Here is a 25,746-nt window from a genome sequence, read left to right on the forward strand (position 1 = left end):
GAAATGAGGCTGCAGAGGAAGATTGGCCTGGGGATTTAAAACCCGGACTTGGCGGCCATTAGAAAAGAGAACCGTGCTGCTTTAGGAAGGAGAGCCATGTGCAGCCCTGAGGAGGAGAACCATGCGCAGCCCTGAGAGAGAGAACCATGTGGCTGTAGCAGAATAGGGAGGACCTCACCCATAGGGAGAGAACCATGCTGCTTTAGGAGAGAACCATGCAGCTTTAGCAGAATAGGGAGGACCTCAGCCATTGAGGGAGAACCATGCTGCTTTAGGAGAGAGAACCACGTGGCCTTGACAGAGTGGAGACTCCCGCAGCCCTGAGAGGGAGAACCACGAGGCCTGGACAGAGCGGGGACCCCCACAGCTTTAGAAGGGGAACCACCACCTGGTTTTAGCAGAGATCCCGGTGACTCAGCTGAGGATGCTGGGAACCCAGGGAGGTCTCCCAGTCGAGATGGAGTATTAACTGGGAAGAACCAGAGGACTGCCTGAGCCATGGACTTCTATTTCCTTTCCTGAGATACGGTACTCTGGACTGGGCAAAGGGGGAAGGAAGGAAGGACTCTGTCTGTTTGTGGCTGTTTTAAGGGACTTTAGGATTTTTGATGAAGACATTAGGTCACTACTTGAAGTCTGTATAGCATTAAATAAACATTTCCTTTCCTTTTCACGAATCTCTGGCATTGAGAGACGTCTTTCCTAGGGCAGCGGACATAACGGACCCGGGGCCTTCTTTCAATAATAGTATATTGTCCCAGGCCCCCTTGTTGTGTTCTGTAACAATACCAGCCAGGGCCCATTTTTAATATTTTGAGGTAACCCCATGCTGCTTTCCAAAGTACTGCACCAATCTGCATTCCCACCAAGAGTACATGAGGGTTTACTTTTCTCCACATCCTCACCAACACTTGTTACTTGTTGATTTATTGATGATAGCCATTCTGAGAGGTGTGATATGATATCTCATTGTGGATTATATTGGATTTTTCTGATGGTTAGGGGTACTATGCATCTTTTCATATGTGTTTTGGCCATCAATATGTCATCTTTGGAGAGGGGTCTATTTAGGTCCTTCATCCATTTTCAAATTGGAATTTTTGGTGTTGTTTTATAAGTTGTTTATACATTTGGGATATTAACCCCTCATCAGATGTATCATTGGTGAATATGTTGTCCTCTTCTGTGTTTTTTTTTTTAAATTTCTTAATGCTTTCCTTGGTTGTGCAAAACCTTTTTAGTTTGATGTGGTCTCATTTGTTTTTTTATTTTCTTTCCCTTGCCCCAGGAGACATCAGAAAAAATATTGCTACAAGTAATGTTCAGGGTTTTACTGCTTATGTTTACTTCTAGGATTTTTATGGTTTCATGTCTAACATTTAAGTCTTTAATCCATTTTGAGTTTATTCCTATGTATGGTGTAAGAAAGTGGTCTAGTTTCATTTGTTTTTGTATGTATCTGTTCAATTTTCCCAACACTATTTATTAAATACACCATCTTTACCTCATTGTAATTTTTGCCTCCTTTGTCAAATATTAATGGACCATAAAAACATATGTTTATTTCTGGGCTCTTTATTGTATTCTACTGATTCTGTTTTTATGCCAGTGCCATGCTGTTTTGATAACTATGGCCTTGGATATAGTTTGGTATCTGGTAGCATGATTCCTCCAACTTCATTCTTCTTTCTCAAGATTGCTGTGGCTACTCAGAACCTTCATAGTTCCACATAAATTTTTGGAATATCCATTCTAATTCAATGAAATGTGACATTGGTATCTTGATAAGAACTTTGTTGAATCTATAGATAGCTTTGAGTAGTATGGACATTTAAAGATGTTAATTCTTCTGTCCATAAACATGGTATATGCTTCCATTTATTTGTATTTTCCTCAATTTCTTCTTTAGTGTCTTATAATTTCCCAAGTACAGGTCTTTTACATATTTGATTAGAATTATTCCTAGGTCTATAATTTTTCTTGAAGCAATTGTGAATTGAATTTTTTTAGTTTCCCTTTCTCATAGTTTATTATTGGTGTATAAAAATGCAACTGATTTCTGGATATATATTTGTATACTGCTACTTCACTGGATGCAATTATCCGTTCTAGTAGTTTTTAGTGGAATCTTTAGGGTTCTCTCTATATAGTATTATGGCATATGCAAATAATGACAGTTTTACTTATTCCTTTTCAGTATGAATGCCTTTTTATTATTCTTCTTATCTGATTGCTGTTGTTAAGACTTCCAGTATTATGTTGAATAAGAGTGGTGAAAGAAGGCATCCCCGTCTTTTTCCTGATCTCAGAAGAAATGCTTGTAGTTTTTGCCCATTGAGTATGATGGTAGTTGTGTGTTTGTCATATATGGCCATTATTATATTGACATATATTCCTTCTATTCTCGCTTTGCTGAGAGTTTCTTTTTTATCATAAATGGGTGTTGGATTTTATCAAATCTTTTTAATGTATCTGTTGATATGTATGATCATAGGGTTTTTAGCTTTCATTTTGTTTTTGTGGTATATCACATTTATTAATTTGTGGATATTGTACCAACTTTGAATCTCTGGAATAAGTTCCACTTGTTCATGGTGTATAATGTTTTTATACAGCTGGATCCAGTTTGCTAACATTTTGCTGAGAATTTCAACATCTACTTTATCAAGATATTGACCTATTTTTTGTTTGTAGTATCTTTAGCTGCTTTTGGAATTAAGGTAATACTGGACTTTTAAAGTGAATTTAGGAGTCTTCCCTTCACTTGAAATTTTTGGACTAGCTTGAGAAGGATAGATATTAGTTCTTCTTGGAATGTGTGGTAAAATTTTCCTGTGAAGCTATCTGGTCTAGGACTTTTGTTTGGTGGGAGTTATTTTTATTACTGTTTCAATATAACTAGTTGTAAAATACTTATTCTGATTATCTGATTCTTTCTTATTAAGTATTTGAAGATTTTAAAACTGAATCAGGATTTTACCTATTTATTTGAGATCTTCCAATGTGTTGGCATGTAGCTATCTATAATATTTTCTTACAGTCTTTTGTATTTCTATAGCATCAGTTCTTACATTTCCTCTTTTATTTTTAATTTTATTTATTAGGGTTTTCTATCTTTTTTTCTTGATAAGTATGCTTAAACATTTGGCAATCTTTTTTATCTTTAAAAAACAAATCTTGGTTTCATTAATTTTTGAAATTATTTTTAGACTCTATTTTGTTTATTTCTACTCTGATCTTTATTGTTTCCTTCCTTCTACTCACTTTGGTCTTTGTTTTTTTTTCAAGTTCCTTTAATTGTAAAGTTAGATTATTTATTTGAACTTTTTCTTATTTTTTGAGATAGACCTGTAATGCTATGGGTCTCCCTCTTAGCACTGCTTTTGCTGTGTCCCAGAGATTTTGGGTTGTTGTTTCCTCATTTTCATTTATTTTAAGGTATCTTTTGATTTCTTTCTGCTTTCATTGTTAACCCATTCATTGTTTAGTAACATGTTATTTGGCTTTTGTGTCTTTGTGTGTTTTTCAGTTTTTTTCCTGTGATTGATTTTTGCTTTTATAGCATTATGGTCAGAAAAGTTGCTTGATATAATTTTTATTTTATTAAATTTATTAGGACTTGTTTTGTGTAGTAATGTGTTGTATCCTAGAAAATGTCCCTGTGCACTTCAAAATAATGTATAATCTGCTGCTTTGGGCTTAAATGCTCTGAAGATATCAATTAAACCCATCTGATATAGTGTGTCATTTAACATCACTGTTTTCTTGTTGATTTTATTTCAGGAAGATCCATTGATACCAGTGGGGTGTTAAAATCTCCTACTATAACTGTATTAATATCAGTCTCTCCTTTTATGTTTATCATGATTTTCTATACACATTTATATTCTGTTATATTGTGTGCATAAATATTTACCAGGTTTATACCTTGTTATTGGATTGCTCCTTTTATCATTAGTGTCCTTTTTTGTTGCTTACTATGGTCTTTGTTTATAGTTTATTTTGTCAGATATGAGTATTGCTACCTGAGCTACTTTTTCATTCCATTTGCATAAAATATTTTTTGTCCACCCATTTACTTTTAGTCTTCGTGTGTCTTTCATTCTGAGGTGGGTCTCTTGAAGATAGCACATATATGGGTCTTGTTTTCTTATTCATTCAGCTACCCTATGTTTTTTCATGGGTCTGCTCAGTTTTTAAAAACAGAATCTGCTCTTCAAGTAAATTCCATGAATAAAGCAGTAGTGCATTTACACACTAAAAATACTTCTCAGCTGTAAAAAAGAAAGGATTCTTACATTTTTAACAGCAGGATAGACTGAGAGAGTATTATGCTCAGTAAAAAATGTTAGACAGAGAATGATAAATACCATATGATATTACTTTTATGTGGAATTTAATGAACAAAATAAACAAGCAAAATAAAAAAGACTCATAGGTACAGAGAACAGACTGACAGCTGTGAGAGGGGAAGGCAGTTGGGGGTCAAGGTGAAAAAGGTGAAAGGATTAAACAGCACAAATTGGTAGCTGCAGAATAGACACAGAGATGTTGATTTATACCCAAGATAACAGGGTATGGGGCTAGGTGGATGTGTGGGGAATAGGGTGACCCCTCCATAGAGTGCATTGTTTTCCAACCACTTTGCTATACATCTGAAACTAATGGAGAATGGTACTGAATGTAAACTTGGTTAAAATAATTTTTTAAAAAGCATAGAAAATACATCTTCATCAATTTTAGTTCATTCCATAAAAGCAAGGATAAGGTAATAATAAATACACAAATTTTATAAGCCATATTACCAAATCATTGAAGAAAATCAGATGGGTTTTTTTCTATACGTACAATCATTGCAATTTATAAGACAGTTTCTAAGTAATCTTAAGAATGGAAATAAAGTACCAGAAATATACAGAAAACATGATAAAATACAAAATTATTTCATTTAAAGGGAGTATGATTATACTAAGATAATTATCAACATATATTCAAGTGTAAGTAGAGTTGGTAGATAATTCATAAATATTTAAAAAATGCAAAAATTTGAAATGAAATATGAAATTTTTATATTCATAGAAAATATTGACTATAGAAACTGAAGTCATTCTGAATGATTATAGTGAAATGATAAGGCATAAAAATAAAGTAAAAAAATTGAGAACTTGTATGGTACTGTGAGTAAGATCATGGAATTATGACAGGATACTCTTTTGGTTCAAATCGTGACTGTATCACTTACTAATAGTATAATTGTGAGTAACGTACTTATTTCTGTGCAACCCATCTCTCATGTAAACAATACAAATAATAGTGGCATTTGACTCATAAGATTGTTTTGAATAACAATTAATAAACATAAAGCTAATAAAACAATGCATGCTACATAGTAAATACTATATAAAGGTTTGCTATTATTGTTATTATTCTTATATAGTTTAATAAGCATTCTTTCCTGTGTAATGGACAATGAGTAAGAAATAAGGGGGTGAGGGTAGGAGGAGGTGGGAGAAAATGGAGATGGAAAGAGACTTGGCTTAGCTTGGGGCATGGGCACATAATGCAGTGTTTAAATGGTTTTCCTGAGTTGTATACTTGAAATATGTATGGTTTTGTGAACCAATGTCATTCCAATAAATTCAATTAATAAAAAGAGTCATGGAAATATGAATACCATATAATTTCACTTATATGTGGAATCTAAAGAAAAAATAAAGTAGAAACAGACTCATAGAAACAGAACAGGCTGATGGTTGACAGAAGTGTGGGGGTTGGAGGGCTGGGTGAAAAAAGTGACAGGATTAAGAAGTGCAAATTGGTAGTCATAGAATAGCCACAGAGATATAAATTATAGCACAGGGGATATAGTCAATAACATAATAATAACTATGTATGGGGGCCAGGTCAACACTTGAAATATCAGGGGGACCACTCTGTAAAGTACATGATTGTCTAACCACAACACTGTACACCTGAAACTAATAAAGAATAATATTGAATGTAAATTGGAATTGAAAGATAAATTTTTTAAAATAAGAAAGAAATAGTAAATAATTAGGGAGATGAGATGTGTGATATACATATAACTCTATAGTCTGGTACCCATACTCAGTAAAAATGTCATTCTTTTTTTTTTAAATGCAGTTCAAGTATTTTTTTTTAAGATTTTATTTATTTATTTATTTTTAGAGAGGGAAGGGAGGGGAGATAGAGAGAGAGAGAGAGAAACATCAATGTGTGGTTGCTGGGGGTTATGGCCTGCAACCCAGGCATGTACGCTGGCTGGGAATCCAACCTGTGGCACTTTGGTTGGCAGCCCGTGCTCAATCCACTGAGCTATGCCAGCCAGGCCTGATGTCATTCTTCAAAACTGCAACGTGCCTCTTCAAGCCCGATGGCCCAGTCTATCATTTCCTCACGAATAGTTAACTCTTGTCCATGTGGAGCCTGAGGGACAAATTTTCCTGCCTTCACCAGATGTTGGAGACCAGCAGGAAAATTACAATAGTTCAGAATATCATATTGTCCACCAGGGTTTTTATTTTCATCCAGGGTCACTTGGTTATCATTACTGTCAATAAATTGAATGACTCTGAGGTTGGTGGAGCGAAAATGAATGCATAGAAGAATAATGAAAAACACATACAAATTCATTTGGTAACCAAAAATAAAAAGTAAAAAAAAATTTTTAAATCTCTCTGAGTTTGAGATTTCTAGAATGCATAAACCTGGGGAAATCTCTTATGATGCATAACTTCTGGAAAAATTAAGTGATAATATTAACAAAATGAATGCATATATTCATGTGATTATATAATTAAATGTTGACTGGAATTCCATCACTCCCTCACTGTTGAGGACAAAAAGCTCAAATTTAATGTTACATTTGATGTAGATAAAAAAAATGTGTTTTGAAATTCTTGATGACTCATTTAAAAGTGGTTTGTCTTAAAAATCTTACTTAACTTTTCTATATATGAGATTTCTCATATGTAGAAATAGTAATTGATACCTTTTAAGGTTATTTTGAATTAAAGAGACAATATAGTCAACATAGAGAGGGCTGGGAAAAAAGTAAAAGCTCAAACCTGATTTTTTCTTATGGTCATTTTAGGGAATCAGTAAATAGGTCTGCAAAAGTCACACTAAAAACAAGGGTTGGAAATGTGGAGCAAACATTTCTCCCTTAAATGGAATGTAACAAGATGTCATCCAGCCACAGACACCTCCTATATGTTGACAGTCTCTACATACACACATCACAACTGAAATCTTTTTAGAAAATTGCATGTATTTGTGTAATTCAGGATATATATTACGAGTGTAGTTTTTCTCAGTTATTATTGAAGTTTTGAAAAACTCACATTTTTGACTGTGTGTTTCAAGAATCTAGACTTCAGAGCCTATAGTACATTAGTAGAAATAATTACCTGCCAGGGGTAAAACTTCAGTGTGTTTGCATATTCCTCAGACATCACTTGTGTTGTTAAAAGAAGCACTTCATGGACATCATGGGCCACAGAATACACAGCATCATAGGTAATCTTAATGAAGTCAAATGTAATCATGTCAGAATAATACACAGACACAGAAGCCAAAGAAGCATTTAGTGGACCTTCTTCAAGTGTTTCACAGTCAGGATGAGACAAAGAGCAACTAAAGGAAAAAAGCCACAGTTTATTAAGGAAAATGTCTTCTGGATATTTAGAAAGGTTAACTATCTGAAGAAAATGTCTGAAGCTGGGCATCTCTCTGCTCTGCTTTGAAAAAATGAGAGTTCCATGCAAATGATTAATTATGAAGTTTTCCCCATTTGTGGTGAAATACCATTGGTGGGTGGCGATCCACTTTTCAAGACTCCAAATTATTCATTACCAGAATAGTCAGTATCAGTGACTGCTACTGAGTCAGTATCACTATAGACAATAGTCACATTTATTGATGGATCATCAATATTGGCTAAGGACACCCAAGATGAAAAGGAGCTAAATCTCTCAAGGGTAGGTAGCTTTTCTGTAAAGGCTACACAGACACCTTCCCTGGCCATTTCTTCTCTCAGTTCCTAGAAGAATTGCTCACCTTTTATGTCATCTGAGATGATCAGTCCCACCCATGTCCAGCTGAAATGAAGCAATAATTTCACCATTCCAAGGGGCAAAGATGAATCCTAAAGAGCAATCTGATATAGAGATGAAAATTGTTCTTTGTCACCCAGTAAGGGATTAAAAAGGCCATAGCTAATCTGAGAGAGAAAGGAAAAACATCATCCATGTATATTCAGAAGAACTGATTTAAAGAAGAAGAATAAAAATAAAACACACATCAGGCATGCCACTTTACATTCCTAGGAATAATTCAAAGCTATTAAGTAAATTACTAGGTCACCTGAAAGAGGTGTAAAAGAAAAACTAGAGTTTTTCTTGATGAGGTTTTCATTTAACTAATTAATGAGAAAAGCCTCTGGAAGACAAAGTTTCTGGTTTATAAAACAGTTGTGGAACAAAGATTCATATAGTTAGGGAAAGACAAGATAAAATAAAATTTCTATATAAGATTAAAAAACTAGTGAATATTACATAGGGTAATTGCATAGGGTAACTTTGAGATTTCTTCTGTACCAAATTTCACTGTCCAAAAAATAATAAAATCCCAGCTTACAAGATTTTTCTACAAGCTCTTATCTAATTTCAGAAAGTTTGATTATCAGTCAAGAGTACCACTTTTAGGATCCATTCTTTATAATTTATCACCTTAACTTTGGGTGAAATCAATTGGGAAAGTAATTATTCAGATACAGGCTTCCCAGAACTGGCATGGCTGTATCATCTGGCAATGTCTCATTGGGCTAACCTTCACATCCTGCTCCCTCAATTACTTCAAATAAACTCTAAGGAAAAGGGGATCTTTTATTATATTTGGGGATATCAAAGACAGTTCTGAGCTGCATTTTGTTGACATTTCATATAAGAATAGCAAAAACAACAACAAACAAACAAACAATATCTCTGACCCATGCCATCTTATCTCACCTGTGGGAATTTGTAGAATTCCAGCAGTGTCTCCAACTGAAGAACAAATTTTGATGTAATTCCTTCAACAACAGCCACAGATTTTCTCTGTCTCTCACAGGTGTAATTAGTAATGTCCTCTCTCCCTCCTGACAGCCAAAGCACTGGGCCCTCTAAGGTCCTCTGATGACTGTGGTAGGAGTTGTAGATGTGATATCCCAGAGACATGTTGGGTAAGAGAAGGGGGTTCCTGTTGATCTCTTCAGTGGCAAAAATGAAAGCCAAAACATACATGTAGTGTTTGTACAGAAACCTGCATGGGGAGGAGACCATTAGAAAAGAGGATCAAACCACATGCTTCTGAAGAAGTTCCCTCCGCAGAAAAAAATGGAGATTTAGAGAACAGACTCTCATGTTTCCCACTCAACGTCTGGTGATACCATCTCCCTTCTGACCTAAGTGTGTGGAAATGATATACCTAGGGCTCAGTAGGCTCTGAATTAGCTGAGTATCAGGTAGATCAATCAGTACCTAAGGAGAACACAATTTAAAAACTGCAAATTAAGCATGGGGTTGAGTTGCACACATAATCACTTGGTGGTAAGACTTCAAGGGTATTTGTTCATTTTGTTTATGAAGAAATTACTTTTAAGAGTAGCTGAAACAGAACTGAAGTAGGAAATTAGCACGAGGTAAGAGAGGATGTTTGAGGTAAAAGATCAGAACCAGAAATCAGACAGGGCAAGTGAGGAGGGAGAACATATTTTTGGAAAAATGACTTCAGAAAACTGAATGCCTAAGCATCATTTGGTTTAGCCTCATAGGTCGGGAAGATAAACCCAGACTTTAGAGTTCTTAAAAAGTGGTGGAAGGAAACCTGCCATTTTAAGTGATTCCAAGAGAGGATAAAGAGGTGGACAAAGACTTTTCTTTTCCTACAGTTGTCTTTCAAGCAATGAAAATTCTCAGAGTTAAGGCCTTGAACATATTTTGTATTATTCAAACATCTAAAGTAAGGTTGCTGGAGAATTAAGTTTAATTTTTAGTTTTCATTATTTTTCTGACTTATAGAAAGGCTCACTTCATGTTTTAAATGTTTCTCTTTCCAATGATTGCAGTGTATGCATAATTCCAGTAAATATTACATACATTAATAAATATATTCAATTATTTTGTTTGTTCTCATTTTCAGTGGAAAAATTAAATTCTTTAATGTCTTAAACAGATAGAAATGCTAATGTAATAACTCCTAGATTTATTATAGGCTTAATATTACATAAAATATTACTTGTAATATTATTAAGTTCACCTCTATGTAAGTATAAATGTTCACATTTTATATATGGTAATAATTCTAAGAAAGAACAAACATAACACAGAGTCTAAGCCTAAGTTGAAAAGCAGTTCCACTAGACTGTGTTAAATAGATATACTACATAAGAGAGAACACAACCTTCCCAAAGGCTTAATAGTTTGTCTCAAAATAGAAAACATAGGCACAGTATACATAGGGTTTTAGGGACTGAGATTTGTGATTTTTAGGAAGATCTTGCAAAGAGCAGAACTAGCTGACACTAATCAGAGTTTATGACATAATAGTTTTGGATTGCTGGACACTGTAAGGCAAGGGTGTTAAGGCAGAGCTTGATGAGTAAACTCTTGGTCTTAATAAGTAAATTCTTTTTGGTTCATTCAGTCATGCTTTCCTGTAGCAATTTTCTGCAACAAACAATCGTTTTTTTGGCTTATTCTCAGTATTCTGCAAATGTAGGAAAGTATGATTCATGTCACTATTGTTTAGCACAAAGATGGGATAAGTGTGTTTGTCCATGACATGTTTAATATTGCAACAGTAAGGTATACATGCTCATAGTATTGTTTAACATAAGAATGAGAAATTATTTCATTTAGTCCTTGGGTAGATACATAGAACCAACTAAAGTGCTAGAGGTTAAATAGTATATTGAGTGTTAAAGTTAAGGACAGAGAAAAGCCTTGAAAATCCCTGGGGCACACAAAACCAGTTTGATCATACAAACAAAAGTTAACTTTTTTTTCAAGACCAATGATGGGATACAGGGCAGACTACCCCAAATATACCACTTTGTCATCTTGATTAATTGAAAAGAAAATACTTAAGAAACAGGTAGGGCAAAAACAACAGTAGGCACTCCTTTGTTTGCCTTTAAATTAAGAAATATGCATGTGAAAGGCACCCTTCCTGTAAACAAGGAAAAGTGAGATGTCCTTACTTAAAGAAAAAGAGAATTCAGGAACAAGGTGTATAAACAAATTTTGTTACTAATTCAGCATTTTGCTACCCTAAGTCCAAACTTCTCTGTCAGTTTTTCACAAATAATTGTTTCTTTGTTTAAAGGGAATAAAAGCTGCCTGCTTTGCTCACTTTTTGGAGCCTCATTCATGTTTTGTTTTAAGTGCTCCCATTCTGCAATGTATTATTACTAATTATTACTTTAGTGATTCATTGGTTTTATTTTGGCTATTTATGAACCTTTCCTGGGGCTCTACTAATTTGTTAGAGTTGCTCACTGTGGGAGGAACTCTGGTCTGCAGAATTCCTCCCATCCACCATGGAGGGGAAATTAATCGTCCTGGACACAATCTTGGTGTTCTGGCAGGAAAGAGGGTGGTGATTCCCTCTAATGGAGAATGCCCTGAGCCCTTCTCCCAAATAGCTTTTATTGGGAATGGTATGTGTAGGTGTATACAGCATACATGCGTAGTTCATCAATCAATGTCAAAAAGGCTATAGTCATACAAAAACAGGTATTATCTATAGATAACAATTGAAGGAACACAGAAATCTGTCATAGGTCAGGACTGTTAGTCATGTTGATACCAGAGGTTCTTTAAGACATGTTTCATGAGATAAGGAGTTTACTTTGTATGCCTTGAACTTAAACATCTGGTTTATATTGACAAGACAATACAAAACAAAGCAGATCAAGCTTCAAAGGATGCAATGTATTTATCAGGCTTGATTCCCATGGGAACCCTTGGTGTTAGAGTTGGGTCATGTCTGCCATCTGCGTTTTTACCTGGTATTCCAGGGAGACTTGCTAGACCCATTCAGGGTTTGCTGTTGTGGGGCTACAGTCTTGGAAACCACACAGAGGGGTCTCCAACATCTCCCCCTCTATTGTTTGTTATGGCAGTATAACTAAATGTACTGGTGCTGCTGTAATCAACAGAGTTATGCTAGGTAGAGCAGGCTTCAAAGGATGAAATATTCATTATTTCTCAGGCCAGATTTGCACCCAGGAGCCATTCATTCCAGCACAAGGCTGCAGCTGCCTCTGGCATTGTTTTCAGGCTGAGTCAGGCAGGGAGAACAAGGAAAGCAGACAAGAGATTAGGAGATTTTTTACAGATAGAATGAGGACTCGGGCTATGACAAAGTCGAGGGGTAAGGGTCTTTCTGCCCCTTCTCTGTAGACCCCTAAGTTCTTCCCTGATGGTTCTCCTGTGGCTGTGCCTGTCTTAGGTTGTCCATGCCTTTAGGAATCTTACCTGTCATTGGCTAACCAGTCATCCACCTGGGCCAAGCAGGGGGAAGTTAGGTAGGCAAGGGCTACACTTCTGCCAGGTGGATAGGTTCTGTTTCCTTAGTGGTTCATGGCCCCATGGCCTTTTCACTCAGTCCTAGCCATGGGACTCTTATGTCTGTTATTGAGGCTACAGTCCCTGAAACCAGGCAGGATGGCTTCCAACATATCCCCCCTTTTTTTGTTGTGGTGGACATAGTGGTAAGTCTGATGAAGCCTACTGCTTGCTCTTCACATACACAATCCTTGGAAAACAATTTGTATATGCATTTCAAGGCACAAAAAACCCACAATGGTTAGGAGGCATCCTGTAATCCCCATGACCCAGACACATAAATTTAGTCCTTCAAACCAACTCTTTGGATCGAGCCATTATAAATTTTCATGCAGGGTCTGAAAGACCTCCAGCTCAGTGAGTTGCTTAATGTCCTGAAGTTGCTGACATAGCTCAACTTGGAGTTGATCAATTTGTCCCTTGGGATTGGAGGAAAAGGCCTCCTCCCATGAGTGCTGACTGGAGTTCCACTTCAGGGGGATGACACATACCTTAGAGAAGCCTGGATCGCAAGTGAGTTGTTGACAAGTGACAAGAGCATCCTGCCATTCTCCCAGCCATATTACTGCAGACTCTATGGCTGAGAGCCTGACAAGGATCTCCTGGTCAATATGTGTTTGTTGGATTGTTTCTTGAGTTGTATTGGTGAGGGGGGCATCAACAGCATGAGCAGTCTGGATGAACTCAGTCAGAGCAGTGGCAGCCGCTATGGCACTGCTGTTATAATGATAGCAGAAACAATAGGCAGTTATAATGATAGCAGAAACAATACAAGCGATGAGAGTTCCCAAGAAGGGCTGCACTCTCACTAGAGAGAGAGCACAGTTGAGGGTGGCCAGGCCTCCTGGATATTCCCATTCATGGGTAGCATTAACTGGCAGCCAGATTTCTTTTTGTCTGTGAAATCCTTCATGGTCTCTTCAGCCCTACTATTAAGGGTTTTTTAAATCTCCCCACATTATCTCTTTGGGTTCAGGTGGTGGAGTGGTCCCCATGGCCTGCTTCCTCTGATTCTGGTGACAGGCTTTGATCCAACATCAGTGCTCAGTCATGGCCATGTGGGACAGCTGGTTGATTAGGTCCTCAAGATTCCAGATCCTCTTGGTCTGAGTTATCCACAAGTGTTGGTGGGGTCTGTCTCCCATGGTAGGGTTTCCCGGTTTCCCTCTTTTGGTGGGTAGCCACAAAGGACCTATAGGGACTGAAACAGAAGCATACCCTCTTCTCCATATTAATTATTCAACTGGCCCATCCCATCTCCCTTATCCCAAGGGATCTCTGTACAACACTAAGGGATGGAGCCCCTTATTATCTACCTTTTGTCAATTGAAATGTTTCTCTATCAGTGTGTTAGGAGAATTATTGCAGTTAAGAAAATTGTAAGTATACATGTCCAGCATTATCAGATTTCTGGGAGAGGTTTCCTGGTTCCCCCTTTTTTGTTTGTTAAGAAGAGTTTTAAAAATATGATGGGCATGTTCAACAATTGCTTGGCCTGTGGGATTATAAAGGATGCCTGTTTTGTGTTGAATTCCCCATCTTCATAGAAAATCTTGAGTGGTTCGGGCTGTATAACCTGATCTGTTATCAGTTTTAACTAGTTTTAACTTGTTGTGGATGGTCAAGATTGCTAAAAGCCTCAAGCCAATGGGCTTGCATGTTCTCAACTGATTTGCCTGTACAGGCAAAGGATGTAATGGTCTGAAGAAAGTATCAACAGGAGCTTTAATTTCAAGTGTTGAAACTTAGAATTTAAATGCTCAAATTATTGATATAGCTACCATCTCAACTTCATTTCCACTATAATTTCTTTTAGCCACACTACACACACACAAAGTTTTCTATTCTTGATTTTTTCCCAGGTTTTAACCTCTAATCAATTATTTACTCAGTTTAATCTATCATCAGCCCACTAACATAGCTTTTGGTATGACCATGAATGAATATTTGTTGCTGTACAATGTATATTAATTAACAACTGTTAACAAACAGCTCACATATTTTTAGTCTAGAAGGCTTTCTCATGAAACTATGACTCATATATCCCACTGCTTACTTAGCATTAGGTTCAACAAAGTAATTTTGTGACTTTTATTCCCCTTTTCCAAATCTATTCTCCTCTGGTATTGCTAATCAATATAAATTCAATTAAACCAGATATGAGAAGAGATTCTCAACCATTATTTCACCTTCACCTTGCCTCTCATACCTAATACATCCAAAGTATATCTCCTTAAAATATTTCAAATTTTCTATATTCCTCACCTTAGTGAGGAATCATTTGGTCCATATTAACATAGTCTCCCAGTAGGCTGTATGAAATAACTGCCTTTTTTCTCTCTTATTAACCTCTCATTATTAACCTCTCAAATATGCTTTTATAAACAGAATAATCTTTGAAAAAATATATATGACCATGTAAATTTCTCTTACATTCTAGCTGAAGATATTTTATGGCATTTCACAGTTCTCTTCATTTCACTATTGTCTTCTCTGGATTAATTCCTCTAACTTCCAAAAACACAGATATATTTTAATTTATTCAAAATGGTGTTTGCTTTTACACTAAATAATGTTTGCATCATTAAATTATAAAGTCTTATTACTATTTCCTCAGAGAAGTCTCCCTAGTAATTATAAATTATGGAAAAACCTTTAATTTTAGCATGTACCTGTGCTATAATCTAACCTTTTTTTGAGCTGTTGTTTAACTGATGTCTTTTGGTAATACGTGAGAGCAGGTCTAAATTGTTTTGCATGTTGCTCTAGGCCTAGCAACTATCCTATGCCCTTGATCATAGAAAAAACACATATGTTTGATAAATTAGGGAAAACCCAAGTAAATAGTTTGAGTAAAAATAGGGCTATATAGTAACTCTGAGCAGCTTGGTGACCAAAAGTAACTACAGAATAGTCTTATAAATTCTGCACTAACAGGTCATGGCAGGTAGTAATATACCTGGCATATAGCTTCCTTAACAAAGGTAAATCTTTACTGTAAGTAAACCCTGTTCAGGGGAGATCCAGTTGACTGTGGAGTAGATAGGAGCTGTACCCATCTATTTCCAGGACCAAACAAGAATTACAACTAAATTATAGAATAATTCTCCTAAATAAACAACTGAAGACTAGCTAAAGAAAAGTCTTATAACCAAGTATTTATAGGAGAAGCCATGTCAAGACTGGTAGGAGGGGCAGAAATGCAAAAAAGAATGGCCCCAGTCTCACAGGTGGTAACTGAGGTTCCAGAAGGATATCTTACCTGTAGGGGTCCCTGAAAAGTGTGTGGTCTAAACCCCTAGTCAAGCATCCCAGTCCAGAGCACCAGAGCCAGGAATGAGGTGCCTACATAACATCTGGCTGTGAAAGCAGCAGGGTTGCTGTCCACCAAGTAGATATGGAGCTCCACCAGAGACAAAGGCACCCTCTAAAAGGGTCAATGCACAAAATTTCATTTACAAATACTTACTTTGGGCACCGGCAGAGGAAGGGTGGAACAGACTGGAGTTGTGTGAAAAGAGTCTGAGGTTTGCAGCTCTGGGGAGGGAGCTGAAGAGAGAGCCTCCAGGATGCCTGTGCTGAGTCACTTTTTCATAACACAGACATCATCTTTCTTGGGTGGAACACTCCCCTCCATACAGCAGCATCCTGAGGGAAAGCAGTAGCCCCACCTTCTGAACTCCGTCTTGTGCCCCACTTTGGAGATTACACTCTGCTATACAGCCAGATGTTCTTTAATGACTGAGCCTAATAGGCAACTGACAGGCAAGGGTAGGCAGAGGCAGATCTTAGGGTGCCTTGAGGCTTTTGTTGACCTGTTCCTAGGCTTGGTACTGGTAAATGCCAGCATTTGCCTACAGCTTGGTCCTTCTGTCAGGCACCCAGGCCCATTAGAGACAACCACAAACTGTGAATAACTTGTAGCTCCAAACAGGTTGCCAAAGACAAGTTATAGGAAGTGTCTTACATTGGTCTACAACAAAGTACCTCCCAAAAAACCTAGAACTAAAACATTCAGTGGCTAGTTTCAGACAACATCAAAGCAGAATACAAAAGCTTCCTACAGAACATATCGAAAAGAATACCTAGACAGGCACCCAACCCTGTTGAGGCAAATTCTGCCTCATGTGGTCAGCATTGCACAGCAGCTTGCAAGCCATGGTTGGAATTGAGTGCAGTGAGTCAGCCTCAGGGCCAATCACATACATGAACAAGCCAATAGCAATCAAGACTCAATTAGAACAGGAGGGCCCAAATAACATACACAAGGCACATTTTTGGAGCATCCATATCAGGTGATTAAGGATACTGCTCCACTTGACCCCACAGAACACCTACTATATAAGGGCACTCCACAATACTGGAAGTTAGAGCAGATCTATCTAATACATAGAAACAAACACAAAGAATTAGCCAAAATGAAGAGACAGAGAAATAGGTTCCACATGAAAGAACAGTACAAATCTCCAGAAAAAGAACTAAGTAAAATAGAGAAAAGCCACTTACAAGATACATATTTCAAAGTAACAGTTATAAGGATTCTCAACAGCATAAAAAAGGACATAGAACCATAAAAACAGTTAGTACCCATCAGCGAGATGCAAATTGAAACCACAATGAAATATCACCTCACACCTATCAGAATGGCCATCATTAATAAATCAAGGAAAAAGTGCTGGTGAGGATGTAGGGCAAAGGAAACCCTGGTCACTGTGGAAAACAGTATGGAATTTCCTCAAAAAATTAGAAGTGGAACTGTCTCTTGACCCAGTGATTCCATTGCTGGGACTATATCCTAAGAATCCCAAATCACCAATTCAAAGGAAGTTAAGGACCCCCATATTCATAGAAGTTTTATTTATAATAGCCAAGTGCTGGAAACAACCTAAGTGCCCATCATAAGTGGATGGATCAAAATTGTTGCTACATTTACACTATGGAATACTATGCAGCAGAAAGAAAGAGAAAATTTCTTTTACCTTTTCCAACAGCATGGATGGAACTGGAGAATACTATGCTAAGTGAAATAATCCAGTTGGTGAAAGACAAATACCATATGATCTCACCTATAAGAGGAATCTAATGAACAAAATAAACTAATAAGCAAAATAGAACCAGAGGCAGTGGAACACACTGACAGCTGCCAGAGGGGAGGGAAGAAGGGTACAATGATGGAAAGAAGGGGAAGGGGCTAGTTAAAGAACATGTATGAATGACCCATGGACATGGATAATGGTGTGGGGATTGACTGTGAGAGCTGGGGGTGGCCTGGGTGGAGGAGGGCAAAGGTGGAAAATTGGGACAAGTATAATACAATAACAATAAAGAATTAAAAAATTAAATTAAATTAAAAAGTAAGAAATGAAGAAAACAATATCTGAACTGAAGAATACACTGGAAGAAGCAAACTGTAGATTAGATGATGCAGGGGATCAAATCAGCAATCTGGCAGACTAGGTAGAAAAAAAAACACCCAATTAGAGCAGCAAAAAGAAAAAAAGAAGAACTGAAAAAAATGAGGATAGTTTAATAAATATTTGGGACAACATGAAGCATAACAACACTGTATCATAGAGGTACCAGAAGAAAAAAGAAAGCAAGAGATTAAGAGCCTATTTAACAAAATAATGACCACAACCTTCCTAACCTGGAGAAGGAAAAAGACACACAAGTCTGGGATACTCAGAGTTCCAGACATGATGCACACAAAGAGGCCCACACAAAGACTCATCATCATAAAAAATGGCAAAGGTTAAAGATAAAGAGAGAATCTTAACAGTGCCAAGAGAAAAACAGTTACCTATATAGGGGAGCCCCATTAAATCAGGTGATTTCTCAATAGAAACATTTCAGCAAAGAAGGATTGGCATCATATACTCAAATGATGAAAAACAAGGACTTACAACTAAGACTGCTTTACCTAGCAAGGCTATCATGTAAAATTTAAAAAGAAATGCAGAGCTTCTCAGACAAGAATAATGTAAAGGAACTTGTTACCACCAAACTAGTATTACAGAAATGTTAAATGGCCTGCTTGAAGAAGAATAAGGAGGACAAAGAGGAAGAGGAGGAGTAGGAAAAACAACAAAGGAATGTAGCTAAAACAATTAAATGCCAATCAATACATATCTATGAATAATCACTGTATACATAGATGTTTTAAATTCTCCAATCAAAATACATTGTGTAACAATGGATAAAAATACAACACCCATATATGAGGTCTGTCCAGAAGGCAAACACCAATGTACTATGAAAAATAGAGACATTTATTGAAGAAGATACAAGATACAAGTAACACTGCACATAAGACAATGATGCCTTAGTCCCCTTCAAATAGGCAGCTTGGGACCTCACACAGTTCTCCCAATCACCTTCAGTTGCCCCGTTGTATTTTCCTGAATCTCATCAATGTTCAAAATCTCCTCCCTTTCTGTGGGGGAGCTTTGTCCGCAGAGCCCCTCATCCACCATGGATGAGAATTAGTCTACCAAGACATGATCTGCTTGGGGAGGAAAGGTGGCCAGTCTCTCACAGGAGAAGGACCAAGAGCCTTTTCCTCAATGGCTTTTATTGGGTTCATTTACACAGGAATTCAGGTAAAGCTCATTACTCATTGCTAGGAAGTAAGGATCAAATAACAAGGAACTCTGAGGGCCTATTTTGAGTCAGGATCAGATAGCTAAAGAGCTGTAAAAAACCTTAAGGAACAAACTTACTTCTTGTTTGGACCCTTATCATTTAGTTGAGAGTATTCTAAACAAAGCAGGTTTCATAGGATTTTACATATTCTTTCTTAGGCCCAATCACCTGGGGAACCTGCACTTTCCAGCATAGGGCTGCACCACCCTCTGTCATTGTTTCAGGCGTAGGTGGAGCAAGGGAAGTAAGGCAGCCAAGAGATTAGGAGATTTTCCCTCAGACAATGAAGGCTCAGGCTATGTCAAAGCCAAGGGGTGATGGTCCATCACCCCCTTTTGCTGTAGCCCCCAAAGTCCTTCCTTGGGGGCCTCCCATGTGATTGTGCCTGTCTTAGATCATTCCCCCCTTGGGGAATCTTACCCATCACTGGCTAACCGACCAAGCATTGGGGGCCAGGCAGGGTGAAATAAAAGGAGCAGAAGCGGCGCTCCTGCCGGGGAGATAAGCTTTTGTCTCCTCAGTGGCTTATGATCCAAGGACGTTCCCTCAGCCTTAGCCTTGGGGGTTACAGCTTCTGATACCAGGCAGGGTGGTTCCCAACACCTTTCAAAAGTGATTTTAGTTTTGGGAAAAGCTAAAAGTCACAGGGTGCCAAACTGGGGCTGTAGTGGGGCTGAGCCACCTGGGTTATTTGATGTTTTGCCAAAAAACTCTTCATGAGACGTGATGCATGAGTGGATGCATTGTCATGATGAAGTTGCCAGTCACCAGTTGCCTATAGCTGTGGCCTTCTGAATCATCAGAATAGTTTCTCAAGTAGAATGTTCATGTTTAATGCAAAACTGGATGCAGATTTGTTGCTCTACTTACTCATTTTGAATGCCACAGCCACAAGTATACATGCTCACTCAATGGCATCTACCACTCACTATGACAAGAAGTCACTATTATGCATGCATGTACACCCTAGTCCACTTTCTTTGGCTTCCAGGTTACATCAATGCTGCACAAATCATTTTTGTTATACAGTGATCCCTCACCAATGTGGGAATTACATTCCAAAGACACCTGAGATAGGTGAAAATCTGTGATGTAGCAGCGTTATATTTATTTTATTATTTATATATATTTTAAGGCTTTATAAACCCTTCCCACACTCTTATAAACCTTTCCCACTCTCTTATTAACCTTTCCCATGCTCTTGTAAACACTTCATATGCTCTTAAACACTTTCTACACTCTTAAACCTATGTAACTTTAACAACATATAAAATTCTATATCGGTACTCACCAATGAAGTATACTACAACTTAAATGACAAAGATCATGAATTATGTAACTGTGCAGTACTGATGGCAAAAAGGTGATGATGATGAGATGAATGTACTGCACAGCTAAGAAGAGCATTACAGCTCTTCTGAAGGCACCACTTCATCAGGCACTTCATCAGGTGCTTCATCAGGTAGTACAGTATCTTTGCTCTGGGCCATAACTTCTATTTCCCCTAAAGGTGTAGGCATAACTGATCTCTTCATCTAAGTGATGAACATAATTATGGGGAGCTGCTGGCACTGCTTTTTAACCCCAGAGGCAGCTTCTCCATGCAGAGAAATGCTCTTGAGTCCAAAGCATCTCTGAAATTTGTCAAACCAGCCCTTGCCAGCACTGAATGGGGTTGGTCTGGTGGGAGAAGCACTCAATGGTCCTGCTTCTACATCATCATCCTCATCTTCATCCTTGTCACTGTTGTGAACGTCCGTGCTTTCCGCAAAACTATCATAAAGTTTCTTGGTCTTCATCTGGAAGGTGCTGGTATCCAGTGAGATATTCTTCTTCCTGCAGCCATTTATCCACAGGGCCAATGCAGACTCCATCCTCACAATGACTTTATTGCGAGAAGTGACTACCCTCTTTGCAGTCTTGCTAAAAGTCATTGTTGTCGTAGACCTAATATTCTTCTCATCTTTCTTTATGTAGCGAACAGTAGATTAGTTGATCCCATAATGGTGGCCTATAGCCACGTAGCTTTTGCCTTCCTTTAACATGTTGAGAAGTTCCACCTTTTCTTTGATGGTAAGCATATTACTCTGGCACTTGGGTTCACTGCCAGAAGCCTTAGAAGGTGCAGAATGTTTGAGTGGCATCTTAGGGCTTTGAAATAAATTCAAAATTTTATGAAAATTTCACAAAAATACAATACCGCAGAGCAACATTATACACAGTGATTAGATGTTAATGTGAAGTGGACAAGGAGAAATGCTGAACATATGGGCACAGTGAGGGAGAACAAACAGACCGATGCTACAGTCACTGAGCCAATCAATGCCCAGGATTCAGAATACAGTGCTGTGGTTGGTCACCTTCCATTCCATCAGCCAATGGTGTGCTATGTACAATCTCACGTTGGCAAACTTGTACAAGTGGTAGTGGCGTACTGCATTTCCATTGTGTAGAGTTGGTATTTATCTGCTGATGATATACATACTGTGTTTTATTTTGATTTAATATTCTTTTAATATGTTTGAATTAATATTTTGTATATTTTTATAGTGTTTTAAATTTTTTAGGCAAAAATAATTAAAATAATAAATATTATATAAATACCTATATATTGCAAAACCCCGTGATATAGCAAAAACTCCATGAAATAGAAATAGATGTATATTTTTTAAAAAACTGGCAATACAGTGAAGCTGCAATAAGCGAAGTATGATATAGTGAGTGATGACTGTATTAACAATGGCTGGACTTTCTCCAGACAAACCTCATATATGCTGTCTACAAGAGACCCACATCAGAACAGAAGATACACACAGACTAAAAGTAAAGGGAAAGGGTAAGATATTTCATGCAAATGGAAAAGAAAAAAAGCTAAGTAGAAATACATCTGACACAATAAACTTTAAAGCAAAGGCTATAATGAAAGGTGAAGGAGCAGTCCAACAAAAGTATATAACACTCGTAAACATTTACTCACCTGTCATGAAAGTACCTAAATATGTACAGCAAATCTTGATGGACAGAAAGAGAGAGATTGACAGTAATACAATCACAGTGGGGGATTTTAACACCCCATTGACATCAATGGGTAGATGTTCCTGAAAGAAAATCAGCAAGGAAACTAGCCTTAAATGACACACTAGGTCAGATGGATTTAATTGATATCTTCACAGCATTTCATATAACAGAAACAAATATACATTCTTTTCAAGTGCATATGAGACATTTTCTAGTATAGAACACATATTTGGCCACAAAAAATTCTCAATAAATTTAAGAAGATTGAAATCATATCAAGCATCTTCTCTGACCATAATGATATATAACTAGAAATCAATCCCAAGAAAAAAACTGAAAAAACACACAAAGACATGGAAGATAAATAGCAGGTTACTAAACAATTAATAGGTTAAAAATGAGATCAAGGAAGAAATAAAAAGTTACCTTAAAAGAAATAAAAACGAGAACAAAACAACCCAAAATCTATGGGGTGAAGTGAAAGCAGTCCTAGATGGGAAATTCTTAGTATTAAAGTCCTCTTTCAAGAAACAAAAAGAATCTCAAATAGGCCAGGCCTCTGTATGGAGCAGCAGGCTTGTGCAGGAGGAAATTCTCAAAAAGTGAGAAAAGACACACTTGGCAGCTATTCAGGGAATTTTCTTGCAGCAGCCACTCTGGCCTCCTCCCCATCCAGCCCCTGGGTGCTCCTGAGGTGGCACAGAATGCCCTATGCACACACCCATAGCCCTCACACACCAATAGGCTGGGGAGGGGAAGAGTGTGTGCCTGAACCTGAGGGACCTGAAGTGGCAAGGCCTGGAACACAGACCTGAAACCTGGGGAGAGTGTGCTCAGGCCCACACCCAAAGCCAGGGGGAGAGGCCCCCCAAACGCACACCCAAAGCCCCAGGGAGAGGGTACTCTTGGCCCAGAGGCTGCTAGGGAACTGGGCTGGAGGCTGACTGCTGATCAGGAAGGGAGAAAAATGAAATCAGTCACTCCTCAGCCTGCTGCACCAAGGAAGAAGAGAAAAACTGGCTTGGCCAGTTTGAAGCCAGCAGGAGGCTTTTTTTTTGAAAAGCAATTATTTATTTATTTTTTTACTTTTTTAAAATCTTTTAACTCCTTCTTCCTCTTTATCCTTTTTTTGTTTTATTCCTTCTTCTTTTTTTCCTTTTAATTTCTTCTTTCTGTCTTCTTCTTCTCCTTCTTCCCCCTCCCCCCTCCTCCTCCTTCTTCCTCCTCCTCCTCCTCTTCTTCTTCTTCTTCTTCTTCTTCCTTCTTCTCCTTCTTTTTCTTCTTCCTTCTTCTCCTTCTTCTCCTTCTTCTCCTTCTTCCTTCTTCTCCTTCTTCTCCTCTTCCTTCTTCTTCTTCTTCTTCTTCTTCTTCTTCTTCTTCTTCTTCTTCTTCTTCTTCTTCTTCTTCTTCTTCTTCTTCTTCTTCTTCTCCTTCTTCTCCTTCTTCTCCTTCTTCTTCTTCTTCTTCTTCTTCTTCTTCTTCTTCTTCTTCTTCTTCTTCTTCTTCTTCTTCTTCTTCTTCTTCTTCTTCTTCTTCTTCTTCTTCTTCTTCTTCTTCTTCCTTCTTCTCCTTCTTTTTCTTCTTCTTCTTCCTTCTTCTCCTTCTTTTTCTTCTTCCTTCTTCTCCTTCTTCTCCTTCTTCTCCTTCTTCTTCTTCTTCTCCTTCTTCTTCTTCTTCTTCTTCTTCTTCTTCTTCTTCTTCTTCTTCTTCTTCTTCTTCTTCTTCTTCTTCTTCTTCTTCTTCTTCTTCTTCTTCTTCTTCTTCCTTCTTCTCCTTCTTTTTCTTCTTCTTCTTCCTTCTTCTCCTTCTTTTTCTTCTTCCTTCTTCTCCTTCTTCTCCTTCTTCTCCTTCTTCTTCTTCTTCTTCTTCTTCTTCTTCTTCTTCTTCTTCTTCTTCTTCTTCTTCTTCTTCTTCCTCTTCTTCTTCTTCTTCTTCTCTTCTTCTTCTTCTCTTTATAATTACAACAAGATAAAAAAACCTTGGAACTGTGAAAAGACCAGAGATGGACCAAAAGAGGGGGTGTCCCAACAGCTGAGACACTGAGACAAATTTCACTGAGCTACTGCAGGGAACTTGCAACTTACAGCATATTTGTATTATTATTTTTTCCATTACTGTTACATCTTTTATTTTATAAGTATTTTTGTATTCTTCTTTCTGATTAGTCTTCTTCACTTGGCTTGTTAAATTGCATTGTTTGACTAGTTTCCCTTGGTTCTCTCTTTCATAGTGTATTGTTATTTTACTGTCTTTCACTTCACTTGTGTTCCCTTAGCAAACTACTCTAGGTCCTACACTTCTTATCCTGGTTATCCAGATCACATAGATTCTGTCATATGATTGTTGCTCTAATATTATTGTAAACAATACCTGTGCAATACAGTTGTAAATACTTCACAACACCCTTCCCAGATCTTAGCCCACTTCACGACTTCTTGAACTCTGTTACTGCAGTGGTTAACTCTATTCTCTCACATACTACACCTATTCACTATTCTTTACTCTCACCTTACCTAAGAATCTGACCTCCGACAACCTCACTACTTTCTAGATGCAGCTCACAAACCTTTCCACCCCAACAAGAGTCTTATCTTCTTTCCACCCTTTCTAAAAAGGGGCTAGTTGGGTGGAATATCACAGTTAACACTGTAGATATCCAAAGTACCTCCTATCTCTTTTCTACAGGCTGGTACTGTAAATATCATAGAATACACTCTTCCTGACTTAAACCATTTTTCTTTCCCCATGCAACTGATCACAAAAAGGAGTAGGTGGAAGTTGTGAACACCAGAATACCTGCTGGAAGAGAAAACCACCAACAAATGAACAACCAGCAGATAACAAAAGGTGAAGGGGGGAGTGGAAGCAACACTAACTCAACCCAAAACCTATCTGGAAATATAACTAAATAGTGGAGAAATTACTCAGAACAAACAAATGAACAAAAGCAAGAGAGAATCCTAAAAACCTTGTACACATGGAAGAACCAGCTTTAACACAACCTGTCCACACCTGGACAATAGAATACAAGAGGTGGTGGACAGACTGACCCTCGGTTAATTAGCTGGTGGGAAGGACCCACCAAAGAAAGACCCAACAGCAATCAAAACCTAGAGACATACAAAGAGCCAACATAAACAACAGCCCAAGACCAGTGAGCTTGGGAGATCAAGGAGATGGCACCACTGAATGTCACATGTATTATACCATAGAGTTTCACACCATAAACTCAGGGAGTCAAAACACATCAATTTAAGAAGCTGAGGCTAACAAGAAGACTCTCACAAACAATGGGAAGACAAAGAAACAATCCCCAAATGAAATGAAAGGAGGAAGCCTCAGAAAGAGTGCTAAATGAAATAGAGGCAACTCAACTATCATATATTAAGTTCAAAGCAATGGTTATCAGGAAGCTCAATAAACTCACAGTGAATTACCAGAAGCTACAGGGGAATTA

Source organism: Phyllostomus hastatus, unplaced genomic scaffold, assembly GCF_019186645.2.
Source record: "Phyllostomus hastatus isolate PE091 unplaced genomic scaffold, TTU_PhHast_1.1 phas_contig_312, whole genome shotgun sequence".
Classification (NCBI taxonomy): Eukaryota; Metazoa; Chordata; class Mammalia; order Chiroptera; family Phyllostomidae; genus Phyllostomus; species Phyllostomus hastatus.